General features: G+C 51.1%; 9 non-coding genes across 9 annotated transcripts; 4 read left to right on the top strand and 5 right to left on the bottom strand.

The window, feature by feature from the left end:
• Positions 1-6,217: 6,217 nt before the first annotated feature.
• On the bottom strand, positions 6,218-6,359 carry LOC138231972 (U4 spliceosomal RNA). The gene has a single exon (XR_011186930.1). It is a non-coding gene; the product is annotated as a U4 spliceosomal RNA (small nuclear RNA).
• A 1,291-nt stretch (positions 6,360-7,650) lies between these two features.
• On the top strand, positions 7,651-7,769 carry LOC138231869 (5S ribosomal RNA). Its single transcript, XR_011186832.1, has one exon. It is a non-coding gene; the product is annotated as a 5S ribosomal RNA (ribosomal RNA).
• Positions 7,770-8,406: 637 nt separating this feature from the next.
• Positions 8,407-8,570, bottom strand: LOC138231890 (U1 spliceosomal RNA). Its single transcript, XR_011186853.1, has one exon. It is a non-coding gene; the product is annotated as a U1 spliceosomal RNA (small nuclear RNA).
• Positions 8,571-10,377: 1,807 nt separating this feature from the next.
• On the top strand, positions 10,378-10,496 carry LOC138232071 (5S ribosomal RNA). Its single transcript, XR_011187030.1, has one exon. It is a non-coding gene; the product is annotated as a 5S ribosomal RNA (ribosomal RNA).
• Positions 10,497-11,132: 636 nt separating this feature from the next.
• On the bottom strand, positions 11,133-11,296 carry LOC138231876 (U1 spliceosomal RNA). Its single transcript, XR_011186839.1, has one exon. It is a non-coding gene; the product is annotated as a U1 spliceosomal RNA (small nuclear RNA).
• Positions 11,297-13,084: 1,788 nt separating this feature from the next.
• LOC138232070 (5S ribosomal RNA) lies at positions 13,085-13,203 on the top strand. The gene has a single exon (XR_011187029.1). It is a non-coding gene; the product is annotated as a 5S ribosomal RNA (ribosomal RNA).
• A 636-nt stretch (positions 13,204-13,839) lies between these two features.
• On the bottom strand, positions 13,840-14,003 carry LOC138231883 (U1 spliceosomal RNA). Its single transcript, XR_011186846.1, has one exon. It is a non-coding gene; the product is annotated as a U1 spliceosomal RNA (small nuclear RNA).
• A 1,775-nt stretch (positions 14,004-15,778) lies between these two features.
• On the top strand, positions 15,779-15,897 carry LOC138232069 (5S ribosomal RNA). The gene has a single exon (XR_011187028.1). It is a non-coding gene; the product is annotated as a 5S ribosomal RNA (ribosomal RNA).
• A 636-nt stretch (positions 15,898-16,533) lies between these two features.
• On the bottom strand, positions 16,534-16,697 carry LOC138231881 (U1 spliceosomal RNA). The gene has a single exon (XR_011186844.1). It is a non-coding gene; the product is annotated as a U1 spliceosomal RNA (small nuclear RNA).
• Positions 16,698-18,081: the final 1,384 nt, after the last annotated feature.

Raw genomic sequence — 18,081 nt, 5'->3', positions numbered from 1 at the left:
ACGTGAGGGTTTTCGTTTGTTCGTTTTGTTTTGCTCTGCTTTGCTTTGTTTTGCTTTCCATCGCGTTGGTAAGAGCGTAAATAAAAAGGCGATTCCTGTGTCTACCACTAATGTAAGAGCTATTTCAAGTGCGACGTGGTGCGGCTTTTCAAATGCTTGTGGGCATTTCTCTGTTGTTGATTCTTTTTTTGTGTGTAACAAAGTGGCATTTTCATGTCCGGACGGGGAGACTTTATCATTCCGACATGAAGCCACCCTTAAGTCCTCTGAGGCGTGTCTGTCTGCAAGGCTTGTATTTTGGAAATGTTTTTTTGAAACGGAGAACGACTTTGAAATAGGCTTCCGCCGGCGCCTCGCGATCCAGGTAAGATTGTAGCAAGAACGCAGCGGCGGTGGGGCTTGCTGTAGTCGTGGCTGAGTGGTTAAGGCGATAGACTAGAAATCCATTGGGGTCTCCCCGCACAGCTTCCAATCCTGCCGACTACGTTGTCCGCCTTCAGTCGGTGTGTTTCGGCACAAGCAAAGAAGCGCGCCTCTTTGCTGTTCCTGGTGGTTTTAAAACGCCCAATCGCTTGTACTCGCTCCCTTGGAAATAAGTTCCTCAGGGTCCGCAAATGGCATTTTGCAGCTGGAAGCAGATGTCGACGCGTTTTGCACAGAGCACCAAAAAAGCGTCTTTTTTGAAGGCCGAAGCACTGAGCATTGGTGGTTCAGTGGTAGAATTCTCGCCTGCCACGCGGGAGGCTCGGGTTTGATTCCCGGCCAATGCGGTGGCTTTTGCAGCGAGCACCATCACTTGCATCCCCTTGCAACTTGCAACTGAAAACCCACTGAAGCTAAGCAGGTGTGAGCCAGGTCAGTACCTGGATGAGGATGAGCTACAGGGAAAAACAAAGCTTCCAGCTGGAAGCGGTGTTAATGGTGCCGGCGGGGGGGCGCTCACCCTGAGGTCTGTGCGGGTCCCAATGCCCCAGTATAGTGACGGAGATGCTGTGTTGTAAAAGGGCGCTGTCTTTTGGATGAGATGTAAAACCGAGGTCACAGCGCTCTGTGGTCATTCAAAATGACCACCAAAACCTTTGACAAAAGCTCTTGGTAATTGATGGTCTTCGATAATGCTTCTCCTTTAGGTACATTTTAAATCAGCTGAAAAATGCTGTGAAATGGGGGGGCACTTCAGGCCAGTGTAGGATTTGGGTTACAAGAACCATGAAACTGCACGAGAAAGCCCGTACACTGAATTACACGGTTTTCTATTCAAAGGAGGACAAAAGAAATTCCCTGAGTTTGATTTTTTGCAGCACAGAGAGGAGCACTGTCGTGAGGCTGGTTAGCTCAGTTGGTTAGAGCGTGGTGCTAATAACGCCAAGGTCGCGGGTTTGAGCCCTGTACGGGCCAGGTCTAGGTCTAGGTCCAGGTCCCTGTTTGTGAAACAGGCAAATGACTGTCTCAGGGGCCCATTCCTCATTCTCAAGACACATGTATGCAGTATGTACACCGTGCATTGAGCAATAGGGACTGAATACACCACAGGTAAGGTTAGAAGTCATTCTGAGGTGCCACATGTGAGGGATACAGCTAGGCATCCAAAATGTAGGGTTTGAGACCCTTCAGGAGTACTGCATCCTTTGAGACAGACCCGTGCATGTTAAACAAATGATCATTTCTTTCGGCATTAGGGACTAAATATACTAAACATATGATGCTAAAATGTTATTTTCACATATATTAATGTAATAAATGATTGCTTATGCTTTAGAAACAAATCTAATTAAAATAAAAGCTTACGTTTTGTATTTATCTTGTACCATAGAACATGATTTTCTTTGTATTTCAAGCCCACAAAGTGTCCAAATGACGCACTACATGATATAAGGAAGATTATCACATGCATATCGGTATTATCTTTCTTATGAAAATGCATTCCTTTCATTACCTTTTACTTTTTAAAATGAACTCAAATTGAGTATAATGTAATAATTTAAGTAGAATAGATTCTAATAATATAATGATCCAGTGTTTTGCACTACTTCACTGCTTCACTGCTCTATGCCATCTGGAAATAAATCCTCAGACTGCTTACTGCCCTGGGCATGTACCAATAAATTAAAGGAGCACATCTGTTTATCACTGCGTTGAAGCAGGAGACACACAGTCTCTGCAAACACATCCTAGATACAGTGTTCCAGCACCTTTGACCTCATCCAGAACGTATCATTTCTTGAAAGGGATTGCTGTCCGAATGCACATCTGAATCCCAAACAGAATCTCTAGTAAAATACGATCATTTGTGAAACAGGCAAATGACTGTCTCAGGGGCCCATTCCTCATTGTCAGACACATGTATGGAATGCTTTCACCGTGCATTGAGCAATAGGGATTAAAAACACCGCAGGTAAGGTTAGATGTCATGTTCTATGATCATTTCTTTCAGCATTAGGGACTAAATATACTAAACGTATGATGCTAAAATGTTATTTTCACATATATTAATGTAATAAATGATTGCTTATGCTTTATAAACAAATCTAATTAAAATAAAAGCTTACGTTTTGTATTTATCTTGTACCATAGAACATGATTTGCTTTGTATTTCAAGCCCACAAAGTGTCCAAATGTTCTATGATCATTTCTTTCAGCATTAGGGACTAAATATACCAAACGTATGATGCTAAAATCCTGAAAAAAGGATGTGCTCCATCTCGTCAGTAGATTGGATTCCAAAACTGATTTGGGTCAATATACATTACCTTTGAAATTAAAGTACAGTCTACTGTAGGGAACCATCAACTTAGAAAGCATTGGCCTTCCCTGGGGGTCAGGTAGGTGCAAAAGATAAACCTTTATCCTATCTTTATCTTAAGATAAGTGGCCAAGCAGTATTTTTCCAAGTTTCACCAAGCACATCATGTTGCCATAGTAGACAAAGTTCTATAAAATGTTAAATAACTTTTAAAAAAAGCATCTTGGTCTTACAGTACTGTACAAGGTGAATTAAACTGTCCCTGGTAATAAAAAGTAATTAGAAGCATCTCAGAAACTTTATCTCTAGAAACATTAGCTGTTTTATATCATGTAATTTAGTGTGATGTTGTCAGAATTCAAGGACATTATCACACACAGAAATTGGTTCAGTTAAATCTAAAAAACACAGCTAAACATGGGTTTAAATGTAACAGAAGTCTTACCTCTTGTCAAAAGATTTAATTCAAGAAGCGATGTAATAAATGATTGCTTATGCTTTATAAAGAAATCTAATTAAAATAAAAGCTTAAGTTTTGTATTTATCTTGTACCATAGAACATGATTTTCTTTGTATTTGAAGCCCACAAAGTGTCCAAATGATGCACTACATGATATAAGGAAGATTATCACATGCATATCGGTATTATCTTTCTTATGAAAATGCATTCCTTTCATTACCTTTTACTTTTTAAAATGAACTCAAATTGTGTATAATGTAATAATTTAAGTAGAATAGATTCAGGTAGGAAATATAGAGTCATGATGTTTATGGCTGACATCATTTCACATGGGTGAATTTTAAGCTAAGAAATAAAAACATTTACAATGAAGATACCATTGCTTAATTTTAAATGCCTTTAAAAAATAAATACCTCCTGAGAATAATTTGCCACTCCCAGATCCTTGGTAAGGTACTGTTTGAATCCAATCAGGAGAGGAGCATCCAGGGAGTGCTTTCTATAGAGTCCAGCTTGGGCCACTCTCTTCCGGCCTGCTGATACTTTTTAACTACTCAGGGCCTGTAAGGATATAAAACACCGGTTTAAACATTTTATACCTATAAGACAAATTAGAATTTTAGTAAAAAATAGATACATCTGAAAAATAAAAAGTCTTACTGCTGATAGAGTTCTTCAGAGCTCACATCTTCCCCTTCCTTATCCGCTTCTGTTTCAGTTTCTAGAGCAGCCTCTGGCATCTCTTCCTCCTGGACTGCGGCCTCTTGCTCAGGGCCGCTGGAATGCAGGTAGATTCTTTTCAACATGCTTTTACATAATATGTTGTAACAATGATTTCAAAAAGAAACTACAGAAGCCTTACAGATTAAAAATATCTCACCTTGCCAATGTGTCTTCAGGCTTCCCATGTACAAAAAGGCCCAAGGACTCTAGCAGTCTTACAACCACTATCCTGTTTGCCTCACCAGACACGATCTCTATTCTGTGGTAATCCACGATGACCCCGTTCTTCAGGTGATTCATCATGTCCTCCCTCGCCTGTTGAGAGGCCATCCTGATGTTTTCTGCCGTGGCGTGCTTCATACACGCCCTCTTCAAGTGAGCAGGAAGCTGATCAAGAGTATTCAGGCACATCTTGCACACCAGGGGAATCCTCGCGGGTTTCCTTTGAAAATAAATAATACCATCTGTGTATAGAAACAAGCTAAGACTGATTTCTTAAATTATCCTTAATTTTCTCTCTCATAGTTTGAGCATAATGATTTTATTGCATTTATATAAGAATTGCTCATTGCTCCTAAATAAATAATGGTTTCATAAAAAAGTGAACACTTGGTCTCAGTCACAGACTTTCCAATAGAAGCCATTGTGGAGTTCAGCAACTGCAGGTCCTAGAAGTGGGGAAGGAATTTTAAAAGAGAAATTGAATTACAATACAGAAGGAATGGCTGAGGGATCACTGAAATATATATATACAAATTCCAAAGACTGAGTCCATATAGAAACAACTACCTTTCATTTTCAGTATAAGAAAAAAAAACATTATCTTCCAAAGCATCATAAAATTGTCCCTTCTTCCAGACTCTACTTCTCTCTTGTAGTAGTATAGCAGACCTTTCCAGGTGAGCAGATCACAGAGTCCGAAATGAGCTTCCTCCATCAAGCAAAGTACCTGAACATGACTCTGTCTTCATAAAAGCGCCCCTGTAATAAAGAAATTAAATCCGAAATCAAGAGGGCAGTTGCCTACTGAAATACAAGAAGTCATCAATTTTAACCTAGCAACACATTAAAGGCTGCATCTATACAAGTACGATTCTAGAAATGCTCACCAGATTACGTTTTAAGAAGGAACTGCGCCTCATGTTCCGCCGAGATCTTAACTCGGATGGCAGGATTCAGAGTCCGGAGTGCGGACTGATGGCGCACGGAGAGTCCATATACTGTGGATCCCTCAGTGATCTTCCGCGTATTCAAACCGCCAGCGTGTGACTCCCCTGTCCCCGTGACCTCATTGCTCTGCTCTCTCCTCTGTGCAGCTGAGCCCGACTCACGGTAAAATGGAAAAAAATATGCCCTCGACGTGAGATTTATTCTGGAGCGAGCCAGTGTTGCGCATAGCTGCCTTCAAAGCAGTTAACCCAGGTTCGATTCCCGGCCAACGCAGTTACGAATGTTTTCAAATGCTGTCATGAGCCTTGGATTGTGACTAGCAAAGCGAAGCCTTTTGAAAGAGCTAAAGCACTGCAAAACGGAATTGAAGGAGAATCTTACAGGGGATTCTGAGCAGTGTCTGCATACATGCAGTCAGATAAAGGTGCTGAAAGCTTGAGCTACTCTCAATGTCATGCTGCCCTTCCCCGGAGTAAATCTGTTACATTGAAAGAATGCTTCTGGCAGGTTCAAAAAGAGACCCTTGTTAATTGGAGAAATCAATGATTTCGAATGAATTCTGTATGCGTTAAAAGACAGCTATACACAGAAAACATGCAGGACACTGCTCATGATGTTTCCCGAGCAGAAACACAGTGCGTTTTTCCAAGCCATTTGACAAAGCCCACCCACTGAAAACTGCAGCAGATCGTGTAAAGACGTTCAACTTTGTAACTACTGCACGCACAGGAAGCAGAATAAATTCCTCTTTTCAAACTGTCAAAGGTTTGCTTTGCGAACGCTGCAGGACATCGCACAATCTCTTTTGAATGGGGACAAACGATTTCTTATGGGGCGCAGTAAGTACAGACGTTTAAAATGCTCCACTCATGCCGACGATGCAGCATGAAGAAGCGCAACCTAACGTTTGACAGACAAAAGCCAGGCGCCGCTACGAGCAATATGAAATCATACTGACAAGCACACGGCGTTTCGCGCTGACACAAAAGTAATCTCGACAGACGCTGTTCTCTGCATAAAGCTGAAAGAGCTAAAGAGCGTTTCTGTTGACACGTAACAAGTTCGTTTCTTTCTACCATGATATCACCGTGACCAAATCTGTCTTTAAACACCTTGCTCAGTCTCTGACGAGACTGTCAAAAATTGCTTTCGCCGATTGTATTGCAAACCGGCGGAAGCGGGGTATTGGGAAAAGTTTTCAACTAGCAAGAATCGCGCCTCGGCTAAACCTCACAGGCTACGATACTGCCACTGCGCAAAGCTGACAGTTGCCAGGCAACCGCGGGGATCCTATGGAAATCGTTATCGATCGTGTCATGGCATGTCGTTGCTATAACGCTTCATATTTGTCGTCTTCTTCTTCTTCTAGCTTGAGGTTTTGAAGAATTTCATGACAGACAAGGGCTCCGTTGGGAACAAAGGGCGTTGTGAGAAAACCGTTGCTTATTTTCAGCAGCAGAAATACAACCCTTTAAATACAAGATGACAGAACAATGACGAAGGGCATGCCGGGAGGAACTCATGCACTACAGAGGAAAGGGGGCGGGCACGTACAGTTCACATTCAAGCCACAAGTACTCCTCTTGGATGTTGCACAAACAAATCCTAACGTCTTGAAAGCATTGCAGCATGTTTGTGTCCCACTTCCCGTGGCTGCGGGACGACTGACACGAACGGACAAACACAATCTGTGGCGTTTAGCGTGACATAGTCTTGCAGGCATCGTGCTGTCTCACTGCAATATTATACCGCTGGAGGAAACAGTCCATCTGGCCATGAAACTCATTTGAACGTCTAGCTACAGCAACTAACAATATCATGATTTATTCAGGATGTGTGGAATCAGCACGTCCCGGAGACAGCTTCCGAAATCGTGAGCATTCTCTGGTGGTAGGGGCGTTCAAGATGGCGCTCAGGTGGGAGGTAAAGTTTAGTGGTTGGGGAGTTTTTTTGAGTTTTTCATGACCTGAATGTTAATTTTTGCTTTTTTTGACTACAGAAAAATAAGGACTTAACACTAGTTGTTTAAACTTCAGTTATAATTGAAAGAAAAAAAACGATTTTTTTTTAGGTTTAAAAAGTCCGATATGAGTAACACTGGGAAAAGAAAAGAGAGTGCTGGGTCTTCGAAGGAGAACTCTAAGATACCTCAATCGTATATGTATAGCACTACAAAAAAATCGATGGCAACTAAAGGGAAAAGTGAAGCAGCTGCAGGGGCAGCAAGAGGGCGGAGGCGCCGCGCGCCCGGCCGAAGTGTTGGACCGGTGCGCTTTACGTGCTGAAATAAACACGCGACAGCCCCGAAATGTTTCCAGAGTGCTGTGCACTGAAGACTTGCCTGGTGCTCCTCCGTGCAGATTCTTTGTCCTCCTCCAGTGCGGGACGAGCCAACACAAGGGAGCGCATTCGCCAACATCCAGGCACGCAATGCGATTTGGAAAGCAGCTCCTTTCCAAAGAGTTGCACACGAACGATCCTTCAGTCCCGCTCGGGGGGCACGGAGCCCCCGCCACACACAGCTTCAAGTAGCGAGTCAGGCGCCAGGGCTTTCGCTTACGGCCACACCACCCTGAACACGCCCGATCTCGTCTGATCTTGGAAGCTAAGCAGGGTCGGGCCTGGTTAGTACTTGGATGGGAGACCGCCTGGGAATACCAGGTGCTATAAGCTCTTGCTCTCCCGGCCAGCAGGGGTCGCCGTTGGTGCCGTAGGCTTTGGGAGGAAAACCTGCAGGATGGAAAGGTGATCTATAGCCTCATCTCTAGAGATGTTTTGTTGCTGTGGCATGTGTGTGACCCATATTCAAAAAAAAAAAACCCGTCTGTAAAACGAATATCGAAGCTGCCTCTAAATCTGCAAATGAAGATGAGTCGATAAACCACTCGTTTTTCGTATAACTAGACATATATTCATTTGTTACCGATTTCATTCATTGAGCACGGATACAATAGAGGTACAGCCATTCACTGTTTGACATGTCTGCACTGGTACAGAACCGAGCAATCAGAAAACGGGTGAAACTGTCTTTAGACTCAGCATACAGTACCGAGGCCCCCCATGACCAAATAAAGGCTAACCTCGATAATCAGCCTAAAGAACGCAGACTACAGCAAAACGACTGACTTTGAAAAGGGAATGAACGTCCGGAAGGAGTAGTGGAACTAGCTTGAGATGCTTCTCCGGACCCCTAACTAAAAGCCAGCGAGAACCAGCAGCGGCGTCAACTCCTGTTGAACCGGGATCCTTCCGCAGCCACGCAGCTCGTGGTGTCCTAACCCTCCCGTATCTGATTTTGGACCAAGCACATCAGGGGAGAGCGCGAACGCAGTCCCCCACTACCAGAAATTATGCAGTCGAGATTCCCACATTTGGGGAATTCGCAGGGGTCAGCACAGCCGGAGTGCAATGGCCGAGCCTCGCCCTGGTTGAATCTCCTTCTTGATCAAGATATCTCCCCTGCCAGGTAAGTATGAGTTGTACAGGCCCCTGCAAGCGGCCCGCACCCACAGCACAAATCGCGCAGCCTAGGCCACCTCCTCGCCCCGCACGCCACCGCCTCCTGCTGGGCCCACTCTTTCGCACACTCACACGCCACACTAACACTCAAAAGTGTGGGCAAAACGAGAAAACGAGCGCGCCGTTTCTTACACATCTGCAGTCGCCGTTGTGCATTCGCAGCATGTCCCGGGATGCAATTCGGCCTCATTTGCATAACTCCAGACCGGCAGATCGCCACGCAAGCTCGCGACGTGCGCCTGCCACACACCGAACAAACCTTTTCAGCAATTTCCAAAAAACGGGCCTGCTCGCCTGCCCACAAGGCTCCGTCTCTTACCTGCTCTCCAGAGCCTGCTGCCTTCTGTGCTTTTCTCTCGGCACCGCTGCAGCGCACACAACTCCTGCAGCGGGAGGGGGGGAGAAAGTTCCCGCGCTCCGCCGCAGGGAAGGCTCGCTCCGTGCGCACACGTCCTTTCGATGCCAGTCCAACAAGTGCTCCGCATTAGCTGCGTCGGGGCTCCGGCGTGTCGCACCTCACCTCACCTCGCACTGCCCCCTCCTTGAATGTCTGCCGCTGGGCATGCCCCGCTCTCCTCCGCCTTATCTTATCGCGTGTGAGCACCGACAATGGCCACAATGCCGGGGAATGGCACCTGTAAAGTGTTAATTGGGGCACAGGAACAGCCCGTCTCGTCTCGGGGGGGCCGGCTTCAGAGACAATACAGCAAACACAGCGGGGCGGGGGAAGAAGACGACACCACACATGCGGGTACATTCAGCTCCGGCGGGAACGAGACATTTGTCGGTCTTTTCAAGTGCCGAGAGCCGAGCAATCCTTCACTTGTATCGTTTCTCCCCGGTGACTAGATCTGGCCCTGCGACTCTCGACTGGGCTCACTCCCGGGGCAGCCCAGCAGGTGTGAGCCTGGCCGGCACCCGGATGGGAGATTCCACCCCGGAAAAGCTCCGGTTGCTGCTGCTCCTGCAAGAGGTGTGACTGGGACCAGTAGGGAGCGCTCACCCTGCGGGCTGTGTGGCTCTCTTACGCCCCAGCCTCCTGATGGCGACACTCTGCTGCACAAACAGGCGCCGTCCTTCGGGGGAGGCGTCAAACCGAGGTCCCGACCCTCCTTGGCCATTAGGAAACCCCAGGGCGTCTCTCAAAAAGAGACGCCGGGGGTGTCCCTCTGGTGTTAGTGCTCCCCTTTACACATCAGTCGGGGTCTCCTCCTAATCCCCGTCTCACCTGTAACAATCAATGACGAGGCCCCCCTGTCCGTGAGATTTAGTACTCGCGCAAGAGACCGGGGGCAGAGCGCGAACGCGGTCCCCCGCCCCCCACAAAGTGCGCGCTCCGGGTTCCCTCTTGGGGCCCTGCAACACAGCGGAAGGGCAGCGAGAAGGAGCCTCTTGCTCTGACGCCGCAAGGCCACAAGAGGGCGGAGGCGCCGCGCGCCCGGCCGACGTGTTGGACCGGTGCGCTTTACGTGCTGAAATAAACACGCGAAAGCCCCGAAATGTTTCCAGAGTGCTGTGCACTGGAGGTTTTTGTCTGGTGAAGACTTGCCTGGTGCTCCTCCGTGCAGATTGTTTGTCCTCCTCCAGTGCGGGACGAGCCAACACAAGGGAGCGCATTCGCCAACATCCAGGCACGCAATGCGATTTGGAAAGCAGCTCCTTTCCAAAGAGTTGCACACGAACGATCCTTCAGTCCCGCTCGGGGGGCACGGAACCCCCGCCACACACAGCTTCAAGTAGCGAGTCAGGCGCTGGGGCTTTCGCTTACGGCCACACCACCCTGAACACGCCCGATCTCGTCTGATCTCGGAAGCTAAGCAGCGTCGGGCCTGGTTAGTACTTGGATGGGAGACTGCCTGGGAATACCAGGTGCTGTAAGCTTTTGCTCTCCCGGCCAGCAGGGGTCGCCGTTGGTGCCGTAGGCTTTGGGAGGAAAACCTGCAGGATGGAAAGGTGATCTATAGCCTCATCTCTAGAGATGTTTTGTTGCTGTGGCATGTGTGTGACCCATATTCAAAAAAAAAAACCCGTCTGTAAAACGAATATCGAAGCTGCCTCTAAATCTGCAAATGAAGATGAGTCGATAAACCACTCGTTTTTCGTATAATTAGACATATATTCATTTGTTACCGATTTCATTCATTGAGCACGGATACAATAGAGGTACAGCCATTCACTGTTTGACATGTCTGCACTGGTACAGAACCGAGCAATCAGAAAACGGGTGAAACTGTCTTTAGACTCAGCATACAGTACCGAGGCCCCCCATGACCAAATAAAGGCTAACCTCGATAATCAGCCTAAAGAACGCAGACTACAGCAAAACGACTGACTTTGAAAAGGGAATGAACGTCCGGAAGGAGTAGTGGAACTAGCTTGAGATGCTTCTCCGGACCCCTAACTAAAAGCCAGCGAGAACCAGCAGCGGCGTCCACTCCTGTCGAACCGGGATCCTTCCGCAGCCACGCAGCTCGTGGTGTCCTAACCCTCCCGTATCTGATTTTGGACCAAGCACATCAGGGGAGAGCGCAAACGCAGTCCCCCACTACCAGAAATTATGCAGTCGAGATTCCCACATTTGGGGAATTCGCAGAGGTCAGCACAGCCGGAGTGCAATGGCCGAGCCTCGCCCTGGGTGAACCTCCTTCTTGATCAAGGTATCTCCCCTGCCAGGTAAGTATGAGTTAAACAGGCCCCTGCAAGCGGCCCGCACCCACAGCACAAATCGCGCAGCCTAGGCCACCTCCTCGCCCCGCACGCCACCGCCTCCTGCTGGGCCCACTCTTTCATACACTCAAACGCCACACTGACACTCAAAAGTGTGGGCAAAACGAGAAAACGAGCGCGCCGTTTCCTACACATCTGCAGTCGCCGTTGCGCATTCGCAGCATGTCCCGGGATGCAATTCGGCCTCATTTGCATAACTCCAGACCGGCAGATCGCCACGCAAGCTCGCGACGTGCGCCTGCCACACACCGAACAAACCTTTTCAGCAATTTCCAAAAAACGGGCCTGCTCGCCTGCCCACAAGGCTCCGTCTCTTACCTGCTCTCCAGAGCCTGCTGCCTTCTGTGCTTTTCTCTCGGCACCGCTGCAGTGCACACAACTCCTGCAGCGGGAGGGGGGGAGAAAGTTCCCGCGCTCCGCCGCAGGGAAGGCTCGCTCCGTGCGCACACGTCCTTTCGATGCCAGTCCAACAAGTGCTCCGCATTAGCTGCGTCGGGGCTCCGGCGTGTCGCACCTCACCTCACCTCGCACTGCCCCCTCCTTGAATGTCTGCCGCTGGGCATGCCCCGCTCTCCTCCGCCTTATCTTATCGCGTGTGAGCACCGACAATGGCCACAATGCCGGGGAATGGCACCTGTAAAGTGTTAATTGGGGCACAGGAACAGCCCGTCTCGTCTCGGGGGGGCCGGCTTCAGAGACAATACAGCAAACACAGCGGGGCGGGGGAAGAAGACGACACCACACATGCGGGTACATTCAGCTCCGGCGGGAACGAGACATTTGTCGGTCTTTTCAAGTGCCGAGAGCCGAGCAATCCTTCACTTGTATCGTTTCTCCCCGGTGACTAGATCTGGCCCTGCGACTCTCGACCGGGCTCACCCCCGGGGCAGCCCAGCAGGTGTGAGCCTGGCCGGCACCCGGATGGGAGATTCCACCCCGGAAAAGCTCCGGTTGCTGCTGCTCCTGCAAGAGGTGTGACTGGGACCAGTAGGGAGCGCTCACCCTGCGGGCTGTGTGGCTCTCTTACGCCCCAGCCTCCTGATGGCGACACTCTGCTGCACAAACAGAGGTCAAACCGAGGTCCCGACCCTCCTTGGCCATTAGGAAACCCCAGGGCGTCTCTCAAAAAGAGACGCCGGGGGTGTCCCTCTGGTGTTAGTGCTCCCCTTTACCCATCAGTCGGGGTCTCCTCCTAATCCCCGTCTCACCTGTAACAATCAATGACGAGGCCCCCCTGTCCGTGAGATTTAGTACTCGCGCAAGAGACCGGGGGCAGAGCGCGAACGCGGTCCCCCGCCCCCCACAAAGTGCACGCTCCGGGTTCCCTCTCGGGGCCCTGCAACACAGCGGAAGGGCAGCGAGAAGGAGCCTCTTGCTCTGATGCCGCAAGGCCACAAGAGGGCGGAGGCGCCGCGCGCCCGGCCGACGTGTTGGACCGGTGCGCTTTACGTGCTGAAATAAACACGCGAAAGCCCCGAAATGTTTCCAGAGTGCTGTGCACTGGAGGTTTTTGTCTGGTGAAGACTTGCCTGGTGCTCCTCCGTGCAGATTGTTTGTCCTCCTCCAGTGCGGGACGAGCCAACACAAGGGAGCGCATTCGCCAACATCCAGGCACGCAATGCGATTTGGAAAGCAGCTCCTTTCCAAAGAGTTGCACACGAACGATCCTTCAGTCCCGCTCGGGGGGCACGGAACCCCCGCCACACACAGCTTCAAGTAGCGAGTCAGGCGCCGGGGCTTTCGCTTACGGCCACACCACCCTGAACACGCCCGATCTCGTCTGATCTCGGAAGCTAAGCAGCGTCGGGCCTGGTTAGTACTTGGATGGGAGACTGCCTGGGAATACCAGGTGCTGTAAGCTTTTGCTCTCCCGACCAGCAGGGGTCGCCGTTGGTGCCGTAGGCTTTGGGAGGAAAACCTGCAGGATGGAAAGGTGATCTATAGCCTCATCTCTAGAGATGTTTTGTTGCTGTGGCATGTGTGTGACCCATATTCAAAAAAAAAAACCCGTCTGTAAAACGAATATCGAAGCTGCCTCTAAATCTGCAAATGAAGATGAGTCGATAAACCACTCGTTTTTCGTATAACTAGACATATATTCATTTGTTACCGATTTCATTCATTGAGCACGGATACAGTAGAGGTACAGCCATTCACTGTTTGACATGTCTGCACTGGTACAGAACCGAGCAATCAGAAAACGGGTGAAACTGTCTTTAGACTCAGCATACAGTACCGAGGCCCCCCATGACCAAATAAAGGCTAACCTCGATAATCAGCCTAAAGAACGCAGACTACAGCAAAACGACTGACTTTGAAAAGGGAATGAACGTCCGGAAGGAGTAGTGGAACTAGCTTGAGATGCTTCTCCGGACCCCTAACTGAAAGCCAGCGAGAACCAGCAGCGGCGTCCACTCCTGTCGAACCGGGATCCTTCCGCAGCCACGCAGCTCGTGGTGTCCTAACCCTCCCGTATCTGATTTTGGACCAAGCACATCAGGGGAGAGCGCGAACGCAGTCCCCCACTACCAGAAATTATGCAGTCGAGATTCCCACATTTGGGGAATTCGCAGGGGTCAGCACAGCCGGAGTGCAATGGCCAAGCCTCGCTCTGGGTGAACCTCCTTCTTGATCAAGGTATCTCCCCTGCCAGGTAAGTATGAGTTAAACAGGCCCCTGCAAGCGGCCCGCACCCACAGCACAAATCGCGCAGCCTAGGCCACCTCCTCGCCCCGCACGCCATCGCCTCCTGCTGGTCCCACTCTTTCACACACTCACACGCCACACTAACACTCAAAAGTGTGGGCAAAACGAGAAAACGAGCGCGCCGTTTCCTACACATCTGCAGTCGCCGTTGCGCATTCGCAGCATGTCCCGGGATGCAATTCGGCCTCATTTGCATAACTCCAGACCGGCAGATCGCCACGCAAGCTCGCGACGTGCGCCTGCCACACACCGAACAAACCTTTTCAGCAATTTCCAAAAAACGGGCCTGCTCGCCTGCCCACAAGGCTCCGTCTCTTACCTGCTCTCCAGAGCCTGCTGCCTTCTTTGCTTTTCTCTCGGCACCGCTGCAGTGCACACAACTCCTGCAGCGGGAGGGGGGGAGAAAGTTCCCACGCTCCGCCGCAGGGAAGGCTCGCTCCGTGCGCACACGTCGTTTCGATGCCAGTCCAACAAGTGCTCCGCATTAGCTGCGTCGGGGCTCCGGCGTGTCGCACCTCACCTCACCTCGCACTGCCCCCTCCTTGAATGTCTGCCGCTGGGCATGCCCTGCTCTCCTCCGCCTTATCTTATCGCGTGTGAGCACCGACAATGGCCACAATGCCGGGGAATGGCACCTGTAAAGTGTTAATTGGGGCACAGGAACAGCCCGTCTCGTCTCGGGGGGGCCGGCTTCAGAGACAATACAGCAAACACAGCGGGGCGGGGGAAGAAGACGACACCACACATGCGGGTACATTCAGCTCCGGCGGGAACGAGACATTTGTCGGTCTTTTCAAGTGCCGAGAGCCGAGCAATCCTTCACTTGTATCGTTTCTCCCCGGTGACTAGATCTGGCCCTGCGACTCTCGACTGGGCTCACCCCCGGGGCAGCCCAGCAGGTGTGAGCCTGGCCGGCACCCGGATGGGAGATTCCACCCCGGAAAAGCTCCGGTTGCTGCTGCTCCTGCAAGAGGTGTGACTGGGACCAGTAGGGAGCGCTCACCCTGCGGGCTGTGTGGCTCTCTTACGCCCCAGCCTCCTGATGGCGACACTCTGCTGCACAAACAGAGGTCAAACCGAGGTCCCGACCCTCCTTGGCCATTAGGAAACCCCAGGGCGTCTCTCAAAAAGAGACGCCGGGGGTGTCCCTCTGGTGTTAGTGCTCCCCTTTACCCATCAGTTGGGGTCTCCTCCTAATCCCCGTCTCACCTGTAACAATCAATGACGAGGCCCCCCTGTCCGTGAGATTTAGTACTCGCGCAAGAGACCGGGGGCAGAGCGCGAACGCGGTCCCCCGCCCCCCACAAAGTGCGCGCTCCGGGTCCTGCAACACAGCGGAAGGGCAGCGAGAAGGAGCCTCTTGCTCTGACGCCGCAAGGCCACAAGAGGGCGGAGGCGCCGCGCGCCCAGCCGACGTGTTGGACCGGTGCGCTTTACGTGCTGAAATAAACACGCGAAAGCCCCGAAATGTTTCCAGAGTGCTGTGCACTGGAGGTTTTTGTCTGGTGAAGGCTTGCCTGGTGCTCCTCCGTGCAGATTGTTTGTCCTCCTCCAGTGCGGGACGAGCCAACACAAGGGAGCGCATTCGCCAACATCCAGGCACGCAATGCGATTTGGAAAGCAGCTCCTTTCCAAAGAGTTGCACACGAACGATCCTTCAGTCCCGCTCGGGGGGCACGGAACCCCCGCCACACACAGCTTCAAGTAGCGAGTCAGGCGCCGGGGCTTTCGCTTACGGCCACACCACCCTGAACACGCCCGATCTCGTCTGATCTCGGAAGCTAAGCAGCGTCGGGCCTGGTTAGTACTTGGATGGGAGACTGCCTGGGAATACCAGGTGCTGTAAGCTTTTGCTCTCCCGGCCAGCAGGGGTCGCCGTTGGTGCCGTAGGCTTTGGGAGGAAAACCTGCAGGATGGAAAGGTGATCTATAGCCTCATCTCTAGAGATGTTTTGTTGCTGTGGCATGTGTGTGACCCATATTCAAAAAAAAAAACCCGTCTGTAAAACGAATATCGAAGCTGCTTCTAAATCTGCAAATGAAGATGAGTCGATAAACCACTCGTTTTTCGTATAACTAGACATATATTCATTTGTTACCGATTTCATTCATTGAGCATGGATACAGTAGAGGTACAGCCATTCACTGTTTGACATGTCTGCACTGGTACAGAACCGAGCAATCAGAAAACGGGTGAAACTGTCTTTAGACTCAGCATACAGTACCGAGGCCCCCCATGACCAAATAAAGGCTAACCTCGATAATCAGCCTAAAGAACGCAGACTACAGCAAAACGACTGACTTTGAAAAGGGAATGAACGTCCGGAAGGAGTAGTGGAACTAGCTTGAGATGCTTCTCCGGACCCCTAACTAAAAGCCAGCGAGAACCAGCAGCGGCGTCCACTCCTGTCGAACCGGGATCTTTCCGCAGCCACGCAGCTCGTGGTGTCCTAACCCTCCCGTATCTGATTTTGGACCAAGCACATCAGGGGAGAGCGCGAACGCAGTCCCCCACTACCAGAAATTATGCAGTCGAGATTCCCACATTTGGGGAATTCGCAGGGGTCAGCACAGCCGGAGTGCAATGGCCAAGCCTCGCCCTGGGTGAACCTCCTTCTTGATCAAAGTATCTCCCCTGCCAGGTAAGTATGAGTTAAACAGGCCCCTGCAAGCGGCCCGCACCCACAGCACAAATCGCGCAGCCTAGGCCACCTCCTCGCCCCGCACGCCACCGCCTCCTGCTGGGCCCACTCTTTCACACACTCACACGCCACACTAACACTCAAAAGTGTGGGCAAAACGAGAAAACGAGCGCGCCGTTTCCTACACATCTGCAGTCGCCGTTGCGCATTCGCAGCATGTCCCGGGATGCAATTCGACCTCATTTGCATAACTCCAGACCGGCAGATCGCCACGCAAGCTCGCGACGTGCGCCTGCCACACACCGAACAAACCTTTTCAGCAATTTCCAAAAAACGGGCCTGCTCGCCTGCCCACAAGGCTCCGTCTCTTACCTGCTCTCCAGAGCCTGCTGCCTTCTGTGCTTTTCTCTCGGCACCGCTGCAGTGCACACAACTCCTGCAGCGGGAGGGGGGGAGAAAGTTCCCACGCTCCGCCGCAGGGAAGGCTCGCTCCGTGCGCACACGTCCTTTCGATGCCAGTCCAACAAGTGCTCCGCATTAGCTGCGTCGGGGCTCCGGCGTGTCGCACCTCACCTCACCTCGCACTACCCCCTCCTTGAATGTCTGCCGCTGGGCATGCCCCGCTCTCCTCCGCCTTATCTTATCGCGTGTGAGCACCGACAATGGCCACAATGCCGGGGAATGGCACCTGTAAAGTGTTAATTGGGGCACAGGAACAGCCCGTCTCGTCTCGGGGGGGCCGGCTTCAGAGACAATACAGCAAACACAGCGGGGCGGGGGAAGAAGACGACACCACACATGCGGGTACATTCAGCTCCGGCGGGAACGAGACATTTGTCGGTCTTTTCAAGTGCCGAGAGCCGAGCAATCCTTCACTTGTATCGTTTCTCCCCGGTGACTAGATCTGGCCCTGCGACTCTCGACTGGGCTCACCCCCGGGGCAGCCCAGCAGGTGTGAGCCTGGCCGGCACCCGGATGGGAGATTCCACCCCGGAAAAGCTCCGGTTGCTGCTGCTCCTGCAAGAGGTGTGACTGGGACCAGTAGGGAGCGCTCACCCTGCGGGCTGTGTGGCTCTCTTACGCCCCAGGCTCCTGATGGCGACACTCTGCTGCACAAACAGGCGCCGTCCTTCGGGGGAGGCGTCAAACCGAGGTCCCGACCCTCCTTGGCCATTAGGAAACCCCAGGGCGTCTCTCAAAAAGAGACGCCGGGGGTGTCCCTCTGGTGTTAGTGCTCCCCTTTACCCATCAGTCGGGGTCTCCTCCTAATCCCCGTCTCACCTGTAACAATCAATGACGAGGCCCCCCTGTCCGTGAGATTTAGTACTCGCGCAAGAGACCGGGGGCAGAGCGCGAACGCGGTCCCCCGCCCCCCACAAAGTGTGCGCTCCG

The sequence above is a fragment of the Lepisosteus oculatus genome, unplaced genomic scaffold (genome assembly GCF_040954835.1).
Source record: "Lepisosteus oculatus isolate fLepOcu1 unplaced genomic scaffold, fLepOcu1.hap2 HAP2_SCAFFOLD_62, whole genome shotgun sequence".
Classification (NCBI taxonomy): domain Eukaryota; kingdom Metazoa; phylum Chordata; class Actinopteri; order Semionotiformes; family Lepisosteidae; genus Lepisosteus; species Lepisosteus oculatus.
This window is presented reverse-complemented; position numbering and strand designations above follow the sequence as displayed.